This window comes from Peromyscus maniculatus, chromosome 1 (genome assembly GCF_049852395.1).
Source record: "Peromyscus maniculatus bairdii isolate BWxNUB_F1_BW_parent chromosome 1, HU_Pman_BW_mat_3.1, whole genome shotgun sequence".
Taxonomy (NCBI): Eukaryota; Metazoa; Chordata; class Mammalia; order Rodentia; family Cricetidae; genus Peromyscus; species Peromyscus maniculatus.
In genome coordinates this window covers 124852016-124869222 of record NC_134852.1, presented here as the reverse complement: position 1 = coordinate 124869222, position 17207 = coordinate 124852016, and the positions used below count along the sequence as shown (strand labels likewise).

The 17207-nt window shown below is 45.7% G+C and overlaps 1 protein-coding gene across 5 annotated transcripts in view; it reads right to left on the bottom strand.

The window, feature by feature from the left end:
• Insc (INSC spindle orientation adaptor protein) overlaps window positions 1-17207 on the bottom strand; it is a 125682-nt gene that overhangs the window by 68158 nt on the left and 40317 nt on the right. The gene's annotated exons all lie outside the window — the stretch shown is intronic.

The window sequence follows — 17207 nt, the reverse complement described above, 5'->3', positions numbered from 1 at the left end:
AGGGCCAGCTCTCCGTATACCTCCTTGAGAATGAATGTGAGCACTGGATCTTCTGAGTGGACACACTCTTATCCCTGGCTGGCAGGGGTATGTTAGCTAGCTTTCTGTGACTGGGACAAAGCATTCAAGGACACTCATGAGGAGGAAAGGACTGTTTTGCTCATGGTTTCAGAGCTTTCAGTCCGTGGTTACTCTGTCCCATGCATGACTGTGGTGAGGTACAAATGCCTGTTTCAAGGCCCATGCCCCAACAACCTCACTTCCTTTCACTACCTTCTATTATTCTTCGCAACATCATCCCCAGCTGGGAACCAAGTGTTCAACAAAGGAACCTTTGGAGAGCATCTAGGAACCAAATCACAGCAAGTATCAGACTTAGAGACACAGCGAAAGAACATCCTGCATGCATGGAAACAAAGATGTCCAGACTTCGTCTAGTAAGAACACTGCACAGGAAACAAGGCAGTGAAGTACTGCATGCTTGAGATAGAAGAATCAGAAGTTCATGGTCATCTTCAGCTGTGTTCACGGCCAGATGAGACTACATAAGGCTGTCTAAAGGGGAGTAAGTGATAAAGACTAACAAAGCTAGTTGAACAAGAGAATAATGGAATAAAGGAAGAATATGGGTGGAGGGGCCCCTTGTACATCCAGAAGAAAGTACAAGTTACAGATAAAGAATAGAAATTTATGTTAACATTAGATTTCTTTTTTTTTTTTTTTTTTTTTTTTTGGTGTTTTGAGACAGGGTTTCTCTGTGTAGCTTTGTGCCTTTCCTGGAACTCACTCTGTAGCCCAAGCTGGCCTCAAACTCACAGAGATCTGCCTGCCTCTGCCTCCCGAGTGCTGGAATTAAAGGTGTGCACCACCACTGCCTGGCAACACTAGATATTTTTAGATCAACATCTTATTCTAAAGTAGTCACAATGAAATGCTCAAGGAAATGAGCTGAGAGCCAAGCCATTGAGGACTTTTCTGTTCAGCCAAAGTGACTCAAATAGAAGACAAAGGGGAATCCTGAGCTTCAGTAGAAAAAGTGTTCTTGGAGAACAGTCCTTCAAAAATGGTTAGGAAAGAGGGCTAGAGAAATGGCTCAGTGGTTGAAAGCACTGACTCCTCCAGCAGAGGACCCAGGTTCCCTTCCTAGGATCCACACGGCAGTGCACAGCCACCTGTCACACAGCTCCAGGGACCTGAGATCCTCTGCTGACCTCCATGGGAACTGTGCAAGCATGTGGGGCACATACATTCACGCAGGCAAAACACTCACACATACTGAATAAATCAATAATATTTAAATGGTTAAGGAAGGGCTGGGGGCATACTTTTATAGCAGAGTGCTTGCCTAACATGCTCAAGGCCCTGTGTTCAAGCCTCAGCATGGACGCAAAGACTATGAAGAAGATAAAATCATGAAGACTTTGACACTGGCTCGTAGGTGTAATGAATGAGAGGACAGTCAAAGACTAGACCCTGGCCTGTGACTGCGTAGCAGAATGGGTGCTGAAAGGGGCTTGGAAGTGGATGATGAGCTCTGACAGACAGACAGACTTCTAACAGACTTTCCATTTCTGCTTTCTCAAGGTCTCTCATCGCCCTCCATGGATCTTCAATCCACACATGCAGATGTGTGTCCCACGTGTCCTCACAGAGCCCGTCTGAACGTTCATTTTTCTATTTAACCACCATTCACATAGTGCCCATGATGTGCCAGGAAGTGGGATAAAGCAGCAAACGAAACAACCAACATCCATCCCTTTATGGAGGGCACATTATAGGCCAGAAAGCAAATGATAAAAACAGAATAAATGAGAACTGTGTGGTGTTTAACTGACCTTTCTACTAAAAGGGCGAGGCAGAATCAGGGAGCTCAAGAATGCTTCTGTGAAGCCAGGGGGTCAAGGACAAGGGAAGGCTCTTACAATCAACTAACCTAGGGTCATAGGAGCTTGCAAAGACTGAACTGACAACCACAGAACCTGCATGAGACTGACCTAGGCATTCTGCATATATGTTATAGTTGTGTAACTTGGCCCTCTTGTGGGACTCGTAACAGCAGGAATAGGAGCTGTCTCTGACTTTTACTGGCTTTTGGGACCCTACTTCTCATACTGGGTCACCTTTCTCAGCCTTAATACATGGGGAGGTGCTTAGTCTTACTGCAACTTGAAATGCCATGGTTTATTAATCCTCATAGGCGACCTGCCCTTTCCTGGATGGCAACAGAAGAGGAGGGAGCTGGAGGGTGGCATGTTGTAATGGGGGAGAGGGACTTGGAGGGCAGAGTAGGGAATGAGGCTGTGGCTGGGATATAAAATAAACAGATGAATATAAAAAAAAATTTAAAAATGTTCCTGTGAGACACAAGAAAGTCATTGCCATTTTAAATAAGTGTAAAATGTAAATCAGGAGCAAACTTTCCCAGGAAGCAGGAACATGATAAAATATTGAAACTGAGTGTTCACGACAGAGGAAAGGGCCCAGGCAAAGGCCCCAGAAGGAAACTACTGGGGAGACAGGGTAGCTATAGTGGAGAGTATGGAAGAAAGATGAGTGGAAAGTGAGCTCAGAAAAGACTGGCTAGCACAACAGTGGCTTCCCAGGCAATATAAACACTGTGGATTTTGCTCTGAGTAATAGAATGTTTCCTGGATCCCCCAAGGACTATCATCACAAGTGTCATTGGGGACCACCCAGCCTATATGCCTCTCTATAACCCAAATGATCCAATGGAGAAAACTAACTCTCTGCCTCTCCCCTTTTCTGCCTCCCAGCCCTCCCTCTCATCAAAACAAGGATAGATTAATTTAGAATGACCTAACCTCTGTGGTACAAAACTATATACTGTTTACTAGGCAGCCAATTTAAACATAATAATTTATGCAATGAGTATAAATAATTGACAGTGTGGTTGGGGTTTTAACTTCCAACCCTCTGCTCCAGGCACCAGTAGGGTTAGAAAACGCCTCCGCTTGATGTTGCTTAAGTTTTCCACTGTGTTCGTCACTCAGCCTCTGCTCTTCCTGAGAGTCCCACACTGAGTGGCACCAGCATGAGTCTTTCCAGGCACTGACTGGGGCAGACAAGCCTCTAGTTCTGCATTGCTATCCACACCTAGTTACCAGGTTAGCTGAGTGCCTTCACCACTCTGCATTGCTCAGACCGCATAATTGCCCACTCACCATGAGTGCTTCTGTGCACTCCTAGAAACATTAGCGAGCTCTTCTTTACCTCAGAAGACTGTACAAATTCCCTCTGTCCACCCAGGATGTGGCAAATGGCCTCTGTGCCCTCTGATCCTCCATGTTCTCACCTGTTTCTATGCACTGACCTTCTTCCCCAAGCTAAGATTTTACCGCAACGTTAACCAAAAATTCCCACGTTTATTATTCATCCTGCCCACTTAATATTTCCCTTCTATGCCCCATGCCATTTTCTTTTTATTAAAATGCTTGGTATAACAGTAAAAGATTGGAGCCTATATCCTGAATAACTCCAGGAGTCCTGACAAAGGGGAGTGGTACCCATCAGCAACCTGGGTGCAAAAGACAAAGCGATCTGAGCAGTCATTCCATAGTCTACATTACTCTCTCAAGAAATAAGCAACTTTGAGGGTATCTTACTTTTCCCCACTTTTTTGTAAAACCTAACATGGTTTTCAACAAAACAGTTTCTAAGAGAAACTATTTATTGCATCCCATGATAATTAATAACAAATACCAATCAACTTGACAGGATGTAAAATCACCCAGAAGAAACAAACCTCTGTCTGGACTTGTCTATAAGGAATTTTCTAGATCAGCTTAATTGAGATGGAAAAAGTTACCCTAAATGAAGGTAGCACCATTCTAGGGACTGAAGTCCCAGAATAGATACAAACGAGAAAGCAAGCTGACTGCCACCGTTCATCTCTCTCTGCTTCCTGACTGCTGACATAATGTGACCCCTGCCTCACATCCCTGCAAATATCATGTGACCAGCTACCTCAAGCCCCTGCTGCCATGGCTTCCAGACCATGGTGGACTGTATCCCAAACTATGAGCTAAAGTGACCCTTCCTTTGCTCAGACACTTTCATCAGGATTTTGTCACAGTGATTAGAAATGTGGTCATGCAAATACCGTCTGCATACCGAGCACATGGGATCCTGACCTGTACTCATAGACACGCCTTATCAAGAATCCTCACTCAAAGAGGGTCCTACAGTGGGAATTGGGTCCAGGTCAGGAGACTCATTATTCTGCTTCGCAATGCCAAGGGATATGAACCAGGCACCTGTGCCCAGCACAAGGAGCTAGCACACGCCTTTGTCAGTTGGCCCCTCTCTAATGACTCGTAGTTCTCCCTTGCTAACTCTGGCATTCTAAATACTCCCTGCCTTTCATTAATTCCTTCATGATTTATTATTTTTAGCAATTACTTGCTTATTGCATCTGTGAGCACTCACATGCACACATGTGGAACTCAGAGGACGACAGCAGCAATCAGTTTTCTCCTGCTACCATGTGAGTCCCAAGGATCAAACTCAGATAGTAAGCCTGGCAGCAAACACCTTCCCCACGGAACTATCTCTGCAGCCTGTGACTTATCTTTAACCTCTGTGAGGGGTGTGCGTGCGTGTGTGCGTGCGTGCATGCGTGCGTGCGTGCGTGCGTGCGTGCGTGCGTGCGTGCATGCATGCATGCATGTTGCCTCTGTACATGTCTGAGAGTCGGTGTGATGATGTCAACAGGAGGAGACCTGACTAAGAGCCACTGCCTACACCATCCTCCACGACCCTGTCTTAGTGTCTCTGAGCTCTTGTGCTCTGAGCCTCACCTACACCTTCCCCTTCATTTCCAATCACCGTCCCCAAGTCCTTTCAATCTCTCAACCCTGACCTCTTGCCCACACCTTCTCCTCATCTGCTGACTCATCTCCTCTGAGGAAGCCTCCTGGATGAGTTCATGTCTCATATGATGCTCCACATGTCTGCACGTTCTATAGAGTCCACTGTCAAGCACCAGTATCAACTGTTTAAATCCTTGTAATAGTTTCCTATCATCCTCCTCAGCATGTAAATATCAAATTATCACATCCCTGAATTGTATTAGAATTTCTGACTTTAAAATTGCTGTTTGAGTTGTTAATTTTAGTTTTATAGATCATCGTTAATTTTGGCTTGGGATTCAGATGGAATTTCTAACAATTTCTGAAATGGCACATATATACTTCTGCTACTTTGTGCTATGTGTTTATATGAACAGAATTCTTAGTACTAACAATGATAAAATTAATTAATTATAAAGTCAAAGTATTAATCAACTCAAAAACATAGATATTGCCCTATGTTCTGCAGTGTCAGTCAGCTAAGATTTACTTCTTTATGCAAAAAGAAACATATCCAATCTCTTTAGCATGCAGGTATGCTTTTATACCTGATAAAACTATATATACAAAGAGTTGCTTTGAGATAAATTTATTTCTGATTTATTACTAATAAATATTTGATTGTATACCTAGTGTATATGCCTATATACTTGGGGTCATGTAAACATTTTTTGGGTAAAAGGGGTCACAGTAGATAAACGGTCAGAAGTCTAGGGCTGACCCCTAGCAGGCTGACCCCGAGCAGGTCCAGTCTATGTCTGTCTCACCTCTCCTACCTGTACCCCAGCTGCTGGACCTAGCACCCTGAAGCTGTTCTCCATATATACAAATTGAACTTAAATACCTTGTGAATGAGAATGGCAAACGCTATAACTTCTAATCTGTCTGTTTCTTAGGGATATGGTAATCCAGGGAGAAAAAACCTCCATGGTGATTTAACAGCATGTATTGAGGCAGGCCCTCTGCTGGTCATGACATGGCACTTCCCATTATCATCATGCTCAGCTCCCCCATGATCCTGGAAGGGCATCTCTTGTAGATTCGGAAACTGAAGCTTCGTGAGGCTGAATACACCATCACATGACTCACGAGTAGCAATGCTTGGTGTTGAACTTAACACTTCTAGAACACTGTTAGTACATGCTACTTTAAAGAATCTTACAAACGGCTGCTCTCTGTTCCAATGCCATGTTCAGTGTCCTTAGGTAAAGACTACAAATGCATTCACATACACAGGAACTGGAGTTCAACTGTCCCAGTGCTCAGGTCCACCTTAATGACTGTGCCGTGGAACTCCATGTGAACACTAAACAGGAATGAGCTGTGTCTTCCCTGCTCTTTTCTCTTTCCTGCCTCAAAGGGTTCCTTTTACCAACATGGCCCAGGTAGGAGTCCTCATGGATCTAGCAATCACTGTCCCCAAGTCCTTTCAATCTCTCAACCCTGACCTCTTGCCCACACCTTCTCCTCATCTGCTGACTCATCTCCTCTGAGGAAGCCTCCTGGATGAGTTCATGTCTCACATGATGCTCCACATGTCTGCACGTTCTATAGAGTCCACTGTCAAGCACCAGTATCAACTGTTTAAATCCTTGTAATAGTTTCCTATCATCCTCCTCAGCATGTAAATATCAAATTATCACATCCCTGAATTGTATTAGAATTCCTGACTTTAAAATTGCTGTTTGAGTTGTTAATTTTAGTTTTATAGATAACAGTGGTCATTCTAAGAGCATTGTACCATTCTGTGAAAGGCAAGGAAGAAAATAGGTGCCATCTCTAGAGGATTCCCCTGGCTTCTGAAGCTCCACTACCATCCAGCCCAGTGAGTGGACCTCATTTCATCTACCATGCAAGCCTCGGGCTCTGACACAAATCCCCTGCCTCCAGCTGTGGGCAGGCTTGAAACACACACAATTCTTCCTTTGAGTTGCATTGGTGGCTCTGTCCTCCAAAACATCCCCAGATGCCACTAGAAGTCGCTCATCCTACCAAGTCCCCTGGCCAGGATGGGTGAGACCCAGGCTACAGGCAGATGTTTTCTATGTATTCACACACACCAGTAGAGACTCCAAAAGCTGAGCGAGAGAAACTCTCAGTCCTGACAAGGCTCATTAACACCTCAGACAGGTGAGGCAGCACCAACAATCAAATCCAAATCCGGAAGTAATCCTAACAGTAGCCAACGTGCGGAAATCCAGCAAGGAGCCAACTGGGCTTCTGAGCCCCTCTCTATAGTCTCTCCTTTCATCCTGCCCACAGCACAATGAGAGAAGGACTATTATTACTTCCAGATGAGGGAACTTCTGCCAGGAGAGAGCACAGGGTAAGTACACGGTAGAGAGCCATTACTCAAGCCCCGGCCTCCAGGGCCCAAAATCTTAGCTTCACTAAACACCGGCTGTCATCAAGAAACTGTGAAACAGTAGCCCCGATCACAAAAGATGGAACCTGCCTGACCTTGCCTGGAAATATTTACACAAAGGAAATGGCATTTACTCTGTCCTCGGGGAAGAGAAGCTGACCAAAATGACAAGAGTCCGTGGGTTTCTATGCCGAGGGGGACATGATGTCCAAAGGCCAAAAGGATCGGATTAGGAACACAGCAGGAGCTGTGCGGCTAAAGCAGGAGGCCTGTGAAGAGGAGGCGGTAAGGGAAGGGTCTGAAGAGACAGGCTGGTCCTCATCAACGACCTTGAGTGCAGCAAGTTTAGGAATTTGGGTTTAGCTCTGAGTGCATTTGGAGACACTTGGAAGGGCAGTAAAGCAGGGTTAAATACCAGTCCAGGAGCTGCCTGAGAGAGAGCGCTGCTGGAGGAGAGAAACCAGAACCTGAACAAAAGTGCCCGGGGAGGGAAAGAAGTGGCTGCCCCAGAAGGGAAGGGAGTGAGGGGACATGAGGAAAGGAGAGGAGATCAAAACTGATCCCTGGACGTCAGGTCCCAGTGGCTGAAGCTGTCGTTGTTGGGACAGGCGTCAAAGCCAAGCAAGAGTGAGTTTTCATTTTGTTTGGTTGCAGTGCAAGGTACTATATATACTAAGTAGGGTCCATAGGCCACTGCAGAAGGGGGAACTAGGCCCTGTGGACATATATATCTAAGAGTCCTTAGGGTCTCCTAGGGAAGAGACTAGGCAAGGAAACACATCCCCTCCCCCAGATGCAGCCCCAGTACCAACTAATCCACACCCAGCCTTGGTCACTGTGCCGCCACAGAATGAGCCGCTCTGCTCAATTTCAGAGTCTAGGGACTGGGGCTCATTAAGGTTTGGACTGTGTTAGCACTGAGCATCCCATAATTGTATAGCTTGCCTGGCTCTCTGTCATTAGCTCTCTAAATCTCTAGGCCCCACCTCTCTATTGGATTTGCTGACTGACCCCAACATAAAATATCTAGTTAACCAGGGCAGCTCTGGCTATGCGGTGGGGGATCCTGCTGTCCTTGCCACACCCTAACTTCTAGTGGTTCAACTGTCCTCAGCTGTGAACTTTAAGCTGCCATCTCACTATGCATGAAATCTGTCCTTTGCAAGTCCAGACGACTGATCCTATTACTCACGCAGAGGAGAATTGAAAATTGAGGTCAAGGCAAAGGGCCTGACAATGAGTCACATTCCCTTCATGGTGGAAAATCACCAGTCAGGAGCCTGTAGGGTCTCTGCTCAAGGAGTCAGAGGGGCAATGGCTGGGACTGGGGTTCAGTTTTTGCCATATCCCTGGTGAACAGGAACCTGAACCTGATGCTCTAAAGACCATTCCTGTGCCTGGGGAGCAGGGAGAGGGTATCTTACAGGGGTGGGGTTCCTGGCAGCTCTGCCAGGCCTCTAAAGATCTCCTGTCCCCCACCCCATGGTCCTCCTCTATCGCTCTCAGACCGAGGCTTTCCTAGACATCTAGAATGAGGCGACTGAGACCCAAATCTGGATCTGCTGGAGCCTTGCAGACTGCAAACACAGCTCCAGATGCAACCACAATCCTCTCCACACACCAGACTCCTGACTAGATGATGCTGTTTAGACTGGAATTATGCAGGGCGGGGTTGGAGAGAGGGAGGGAGTTATAGAACTTCATCTTTAAAAACTCTAGTACTTTAAAAACTCAAGCAATGCACTCCAAAAACATTTCTCCAGGACTGCTCTAGGTCAGAGGGAATAGATTGCCCACCCAACAGTGAAAGATTGCCAGTTAGAGCACCTTTTGGGTTATCAGCCTTCAAGGTGATTTAGTGTTTGGAGATGTCCATTCTACCTTACAGATGTAGAAACAAGGATTCAGGGGTACCACGTTATTTGTCTAAGACCCCACTGCCAACTGTTTTAACAGGTATTCTTGGCACCTGGCTAAGCACTTGACTCAATATCAGTTGCTCACTTTAACCCTTGAAATAGTCCTATGAAACTACCATCACTGAACTGATTTTGGGCAATGTCACACAGAGAAGGCATGGGAACAAACCTCAGAAACTGTGAAGCCAGACTCTTGATCTTCTCTGTTATGCTGTACCCTTGGACAGTGTCCAGCCACTCAGCTGATCGTCCAACCCCCTAGGACCCAGGGTTAGCTTGTTCCACTATGCAAACCTGTTCTTATCTTGCATAGTGGTGCCGTTGTAAAGCTTGGGGCCATCTACAGCCCACTGTGTGCTGGTTACTTCCCAAACCCTTCACTCACTTCTTGCTGAGAAGCAATGGGGTCTGTAAGACTTCAGAGCCACTCTGCTGGCTTGGTGCCATTATTACAGATCTCTGATGATTCTGTAGCAGAGCAGGGAAGCTGGGGAGATCACATGGACAGTGGTCCTGGGAGAGTAACACTATCAGAGCTCTGAGAGCTTTGGGGTCTCCTCACCTCTTTGCTGCCCTCACCCTATCTTTGCCTCTTGGATTTCCCCCCTTCATTCTTTGAAGTCCACCACTGAGGAAAAGTCTCTAGGGCTGATCTTTGCATACCAAAGGGAATGTGTGGTTGATATATTGTACACCCCAATAAACTTACCTGGGGGTCAGAGAAAAGAACAGCCACTATATTAAACATAGAGGTTAGGCAGTGGTAGCACACACCTTTAATCCTAGCATTCTGGAGGCAGAGATCCATCTGATCTCTGCGAATTCAAAGCCACACTGGAAACAGCCATGCATCGTGACACACACCTTTAATCCCAAGAAGTGATGGCAGGAAGCAGAAAGGAATATAAGGCATGAGGACCAGGAACTAGAGCTTGGTTAAGCTTTTAGGCTTTTGAGTAGCAGTGCAGCTGAGATCCATTCAGATGAGGACTCAGAGGCTTCCAGTTTGAGGAAACAGGTTAGCTGTTGAGGTTAGCTGTGGTTTGTTCTGTTTCTCTGATCTCTCAGCTATCACCCCAATACCTGGCTCCCAAGCTTTTTATTTAATAAGACTATTTAGAGATTTGTGCTACAGGAATGATATTCCCACCTTGTGGCAGACCTATACTGGGTCTCCAGCTCCTGGCACCAGTTCCCCATCCCCAGCTTATCCTATTGGTCTTATGTATAGTGTTTTCCAAAACTCTAGAGTAGATAGCTAGTGGAACACCACATCTATTGTTTGCTTGACTCATTTTAATTTATTCGTACTCTAAGTGGTATTTTCATTTCAAAGCCTTCCAAGTCTAGAATTTAGATTCCTCTGTCCCACTCTTTCCCACTTGCTGTGCAAAGGGAGTTCTCTGTAAAGAAATGCTTTTCTATATAAAAGGCACTGAGATATCATGGGCAAAATCTACTGTGTACACTGGGCTAGGTGTTCTAGGATTCTGCAGAGGAGATACCTGTGATGGTTTAAATGAGAATGCCCCCCCACACACCCCACACCATAGGCTCAGGTCTTTGAATACTTAGCTCAAGTTGGTGGCTGTTTGTGGAGGCTTAGGAGGTGTGGCCTTGTTGGAGGAAGTGTGTCACTGGAGGCAGAATTTAGGGTTTCAAAGTTCTAAGCAATTCCCAGTTCATTCTTTCCCTCCTGCTTGATGTCCAAGCTGTGTGAGAGCCTAGCTCTCAGCTTCTAGCTCTAGCCAACAAGTCTGCTTCCTGCTGCCATGCTGTGTCTGGCATGATAGATCCTAATCCTCTAGAATCACAAGCCCCAAACAAACCCTTCCTTTTAAAAGTTGCCTTGGTCATGGTGTTTTACTTTACAGAAAAGTAACTAAGCCAGTACAGAATATGATCTCCATGGGGTGGAACCTTTTATTATGCAGATCTGTTCCTTCCGCCGAGTGTGTGCTATACACGGTGCATGGGACTTAGCGGAGAGTTATGAAAGAAAACAAAAAGGGGGTGTGTGATTAGAGCTAGGGTATCCCTGTAAGTTTCCTGCCCTCAGAGCATGCTCTCAAGTGCAGCAGGATTTGGAAGAGAATAGCTCCAGACAGAAGGAGTATCATGTGCCAAGAAGGAGAGGCATGGGATCATGACTAGGGAAGCGGTGAGCGGTCAAGTATAGCCAGAGGAGGAATAGGGGTGAGTTTGAAATGACTGAGTAAAATTCTGAAGCATGCTGGAATGCTTTCGCCTGAGGGTTTATCAGCATTATACTCCAAAAAACCAGGGCAAACCTTTCTTCCTTAGCATACATCCAGCCATATCAAGGAGTTCATACAAACTAAACAGACCTCACCCTCAGAACTGAAACTAGTATACTCCAAAATGAATATACTCAACACTTTCACCCCAGGTACAAAGCAGTTGCCAAACTTTGCTAAGAATCTCATAGGAGAGCCTGAGGAGGCCTCCTGCTAGTCAATGGAGCTGCTTTCCCTGCCCTGTGGCACTAAAGATCATTTTGTCCACAAAGGGACAAAACCATCTAAAACTTGGCCCTATACTCCTAGAATGTTGAATCTAGAGATGCCTGGGGGGGCGGGGGTCTGTACCATCTCCCGTTCCTAGGACGAAAAACCTGAACCCTGGAGGAGAAGGTTGGTCCAAGGATAGACAGCAAGTTGGTGGCAGGCTGGCCTCTGCCTCCCAACCCATGCTCCCGGCTGCACTGTGCTCTCCCCCCAGAGGTTTGATGAGCAAATTATAGACTTTGTCCCTTCCAGTGAACTTAAAAGCAAAGGCTAAAACTATTTCTGAATCATTCTTCTTTAGATGGAAAAAAATGTCTCTCTTAACTCTCTGAATCTTTCAACCAACCAAACTTTTGGCTCTCACTCAAGAGTTCTCAAGATAAATACCTTATCCTTTTCCTCCAAATAACTGTTTTCTCTGAAATATGAAAAGAAAGGAGGAAGGGATGGAATGAGGGACATATAGGGGAGGGAGGGAGAGAGGGAGAGAAGAAAGGAAGTGGGGGAGAGAGGATAGGAGGGAGGGAAGGAGGGATGAAGAAAGACCAGCATGCTGGAGACAGAAGAAAAGTGTCTTAGGGAAAAGAACTAAGTCGCATTGCTAAGCCACGCATGTTTGAGTTAGTTTACTCACCTGAAGCTCCCTAGCAAAGGGCTTGTCTGTTCATTAAATATCTATGGGGACTTTGGGGGAGGGGCATGCACACAAGAGTCTGGTGTGTGTGCCCATGCATGTGAGTGCAGGCGCTAGACCAGGAATCAGTGTCTTCCTTTATCATTTATCACCTATTGCCTTTAGACAGGGTCTCTCACAGAACTTGAAGAGTGTTGTTTGGATAGGCTGGGCAGCCAGTGAGCTCCTAGAATGTGCCTTTCTCCTCCTGTCCCCCAATTCTGGGGTTACAGGCACCTTGCGATCATGCCTGGATTTTTATGTGTGTGATGAGGATTCCAACCAAGGTCCTCATGCTCACAGAACAAGTGCCCATACCCACTTAGCCATCTCCTCAGGCCGTCAAACATTTGGTAAACATGTATTCATTCAACAACCACTTATTGTGCCCCTATAACATACATTCTAATCATAGCCAGGAGAAGAAATATAAATGAGATACTCATTTAGTTCTTGGGTGCTAACAACATTCATTATGGACTGGATAAGGTGTCATGTCCCAGATTAAGTAAACTCTTAATCTCATTTGATTAAGGGAATAAAAGGAAATTATTTTAAAATCATTTCTTTATCACAGATCCCTGTCATAGAAAATTCCTGGAGGCCAGGTGGGGAAATGAACTTAGGAAATAAAAGTCAGGGAAGAAAGGTTTCCTCAAAAGGGTCTCCACTCCCTGCTCTGAGCCTCAGTTTCCCAGGCTTGCATTGGAAGGACAGTATTGATGACCTCAGAGGAAACTTGCAGCAACAACATTCAATGCTTCTGTAACCCCAGTTCCCAGAAGCATATGGGAATTTATATTCAACCTCTTCTTAAAAATAACTACTGAATCACTCCTGTCTGCTTTCTCAAGGTCGCACACCATGTTTCTGTGGATTTCTCTTGGGAAATGGGAGAAGGGAGGGAAATTTAATTCTAGCTTTGATTGGTCTGCCTTTTGGCTTAAACAACAGAAAAACATACAATTATCCCATTGACAATTACAGTCTGCACACTTCACCACAGTCACAGAAAATGACCCTCAGCAGCAGAACGGCAGCCAGAGCAGGGAGCACACATGTAAGCCATTACTGTCTCAGAGACAGGCTGGCCTGCAATGGCCCCCACTGGGTCTCCACAGTAGGCTGGACAACCAGCAGACCACTTGTCACTAGCTACAGAGGCACCCAGCCCTGGTCATCTCAGACTTCTGGTAAAATAGAGTTCGCAAAACAAAAAGGTTCATGCTCAGTGAAAGGTCACAGGTGCTGCAAATCTAATGCAATTGACCAATGGAGAAGTCACTGGATAGAGTGTGAGTTTCTTGCTGGCAGGGACCACATCCAACCAGGTCATTTCAAGTCCTCAACTGCACTGTACCATACAAGAGATGTGATCCTCAGTCAATAAGTATTTTTGCAGGAGACAAATAAACACGTGACTGCTTAAGGAGTTGAGTACGTGTTTGTGTACTGCACCAAGAACACTGATAAAACAGACTGGCTCGAGTCTCATCCAGCACAGGGGTAGAAGTCCCATCCTAGCTCTGCTACACAGCAACTCTGTCTCCTTCTCAAGCCTCAGTTTCTCCATTGGGATACAGATTAATCAGTGCTTCCAATCAGCGCTTTACAGAAAAACTTGTCACACAGCTACTGGGAACTTCAAAACCTGAAGCCTCTAATGTGAAACCCTCTGGGCATGTCCTCAGAAAGGAAGGGCATGCCCTTCCTCTATCTGCCCTTGGTTCAGAGAGAAACCGCGAACAAAATGGAATTCATAGAATGTGATGGTTAATGTCGCCTGTAACCTGCCTGGGTCTAGAGTCTTCTAGGAGACCAACCTCTGACCATGACTGTGGGCAAGTTTCTAGATGGGGTTAACTGCTCTAGGAAGACATACCTTAAGTATAAGCAGCATCATTCCATGGACTTGGGTCCCAGGATGAAGAAAACAGAAAGCAAGCCAAGCATCATCATTTAGCCTCATCTGCTTCCTGATTATGGATACAATGCTATCAGCTACTTCAAGTTCCTGGTAGCTGCCTTCTCTTCCATGGGCTGTACCCTCAGTCAAGGTCCTGCTGACCTGCCTTCCTTCCACAGGCTGCTGTACCCTCAGTCAAGGTCCTGCTAACCGTCTACAGACTGCACCCCCAGACTGAGAGCTGAAATAAACCCTCCCTTCTTGAAGTTGCCTTTGTCTGGTGTCTTGTCACAGTAATGGGGAAGTAACTGATGCACAGAGTTTATTTGAGCAAAGCATGGCTCATGCATTGGGCAGCACTTGGAAACAGAAGAGGTCGCAGGGCTGTGCTGCAGCAGCATGGGCAGTGAGCTCTTACAGGCTGGACATACACGGGAACAGAAAATCTCTCTGGCTAGTCATAATGGAAACACTCCAGTGAGGGAGCGGCTGGTAGCTTCTGAATGGTGAGATTTTACTCTTTTCTGCTGAACTTCACTTTGCCTGGCTTGAAGCAGAACAGTCCCAGGCTAGTGGCTTCTGGATCAGAAAGTAGTTTTATTCTCCAAAGACAGAGCAAGGAGGACCTTAAAGTACTAGCCATTCAGACCCATGAACAACTCTGATTCCAAAGCTCCCTGTGAGCTGTCACAGAGCCAGGATTACAATTCACTTAAACCCTATACCCAGTCCTCTCCCTCCCACTAACATTGACACTCCCCCAAGGGGCCTCCCAAAAATCTATCCTGGACTTTGAACATGACCTCAAAGGCTGCTTCCCAGAGAAGCTAACCTAGGACTCTCTCATTTGCAAAATAGAGACATCAATGATTGCATAGGCCACAGAGAAAACTCGGAGAGTAGCAACACGCCATAGGAAGTGCTTGTTCATGTGAGCCAATGATGTGATGGGCCCTGGTAGAGGCCAGTCCTTGAGCTAGCTGCAAGGACCATGGTGCAACTCACCACTAGAGAGGCCTCCACAGCATGAAATAGTAGTTCCTGCTACTGTCTACCTACAATATAGTATCCAATTGAGCAAATTAGGCCCCTCTAATATCCTGTGAGCATGAACTAGCTTTCTCTATGAGCAACACCCAAAAACACAGCCCCAGAACATACATGAGAGAAGAGGCTCCAGACTCAGCGGTTTTATCCCCAATTATTTTCAATTAGCTTTGCAATGCTAGGCTAGGAACACGTGAAACATGCTAGGAACATGTAAAAGGAAGCATTCCTCTCCCTCTCTTAGACTCACTGACCCATCAGAAATACAACATGAGAACACTGTACTCAACCCCTTCCACAGGTCACAGCTCTTCTGCCCAGTCTGAATGCCTGGAGTTCCTGAGGTGCCTGCTGAGTAAGGCAAGCTAGATTCCTATATCATGTTCATGCAATCTAAATCTTGCTTCCACTTGCCTTTAAACTTCTAAGGGCACTGGAAGGTGGAGAGAGGAAAAGAAAGGCCAGTGGGTAAACAGGGAGACATGAAGGCTGCCAAGATCTGACCTTTACCCCATATCCTTTATTCAGGGGAGCCTATTCCTCTTCTGAAAGAGAAGCTAACCAACTGAGGAGTTCCTACATGCCCACAGGTTCTACCTTCCACCGTGTGTGTGTGTGTGTGTGTGTGTGTGTGTGTGTGTGTGTGTATGTGTGTGTACATGTGTGTATATGAGAGAGAGAGAGAGAGAGAGAGAGAGAGAGAGAGAGAGAGAGATTTATAAGAAACCACTGACATAAGTACAAATTACTCACAGTTCACAGATAAAGAAACAGAATTTTTGTTATAGCAGAGCCCAGAGTCAGGCTGAGGCAGCCTGGCCTCCTCACCACTGTCCTAAATGCTTCTCCAGCCCTAAAGTGGCCTTTGTCCCATCCTCTTAGGATCCCCTTGCCAGAATCACTGCTATTCCACAGCCTAACTTAATGTCACACGGGGAAGGGGTGGGCAGCACAGTGGCAAGCAGACTGTGCCGTCTCTGATAGGACTTTCCCAATGTTCCAAGTTTAGAACACTAGACTTTGAAAGAGTCTATGCTTTCTTAATTATTGGTAAGGTCACCCACTGGTGGGGGAGAGGGCCAGAAGGGAGAATTCCAGAAGAATTCTCTAACAACACCTACACAAGTGACCCTGACATTAGCAGACATTTATTAAACAATAGTCTCTCTACATAGCTCTCTAGATATTTTGCATATATTAATCTGATTAGCCTCCCATCAACCCTGCATGGTAGGTACCCCCATTTTAAACATGAGGGGACTGGAGGACAGATGGGGCTCCAGAATTTTCATTAGTCACATGGTGAATAAGAAGTACAACCCAGCTCTAAGGCCATGTAGCCACATGACCATAGCTGACCACACTTGATCATCTCAGGACAGCTCCACCACCAGACATCCTGGCAGTCACATCTCACCATCTCTGAGTTTCATCATACAGGCTACATGCAAAGATATGATCACCTATTTTCTGCTTCTGGCTGTACAGGAAACTACAAATTACACTTCTAATGGTGTTCTATGTCCTAGGGAACATGCAAGAACTGTGTGTCAAATTCCTACACCTCCTTCTAATGATGACTTTGGAAGATTAGACCATGCCTTCATAGAGAGTGATTAACTCTGCCCCACTAGGGAGGTTTAGCAAATAATTCATCCTTTTATTTAAAAGTATCACATTATCTTCTATGTACCTACCTACCATCCATCACCTATCTATTAACATGTCTATCTATCCATCTATACATACATACATACATACATACATATACACATCTATCCCAAAACCAAATGGGCAGTATGGAAATGAATATGAAGTAACTCAGCATCCCTGGCAGTTCTGGTAGGAAATTTGGGATACAGAAAAGGTGAGAAATCCATGAAGCAAAACAAAATATGACA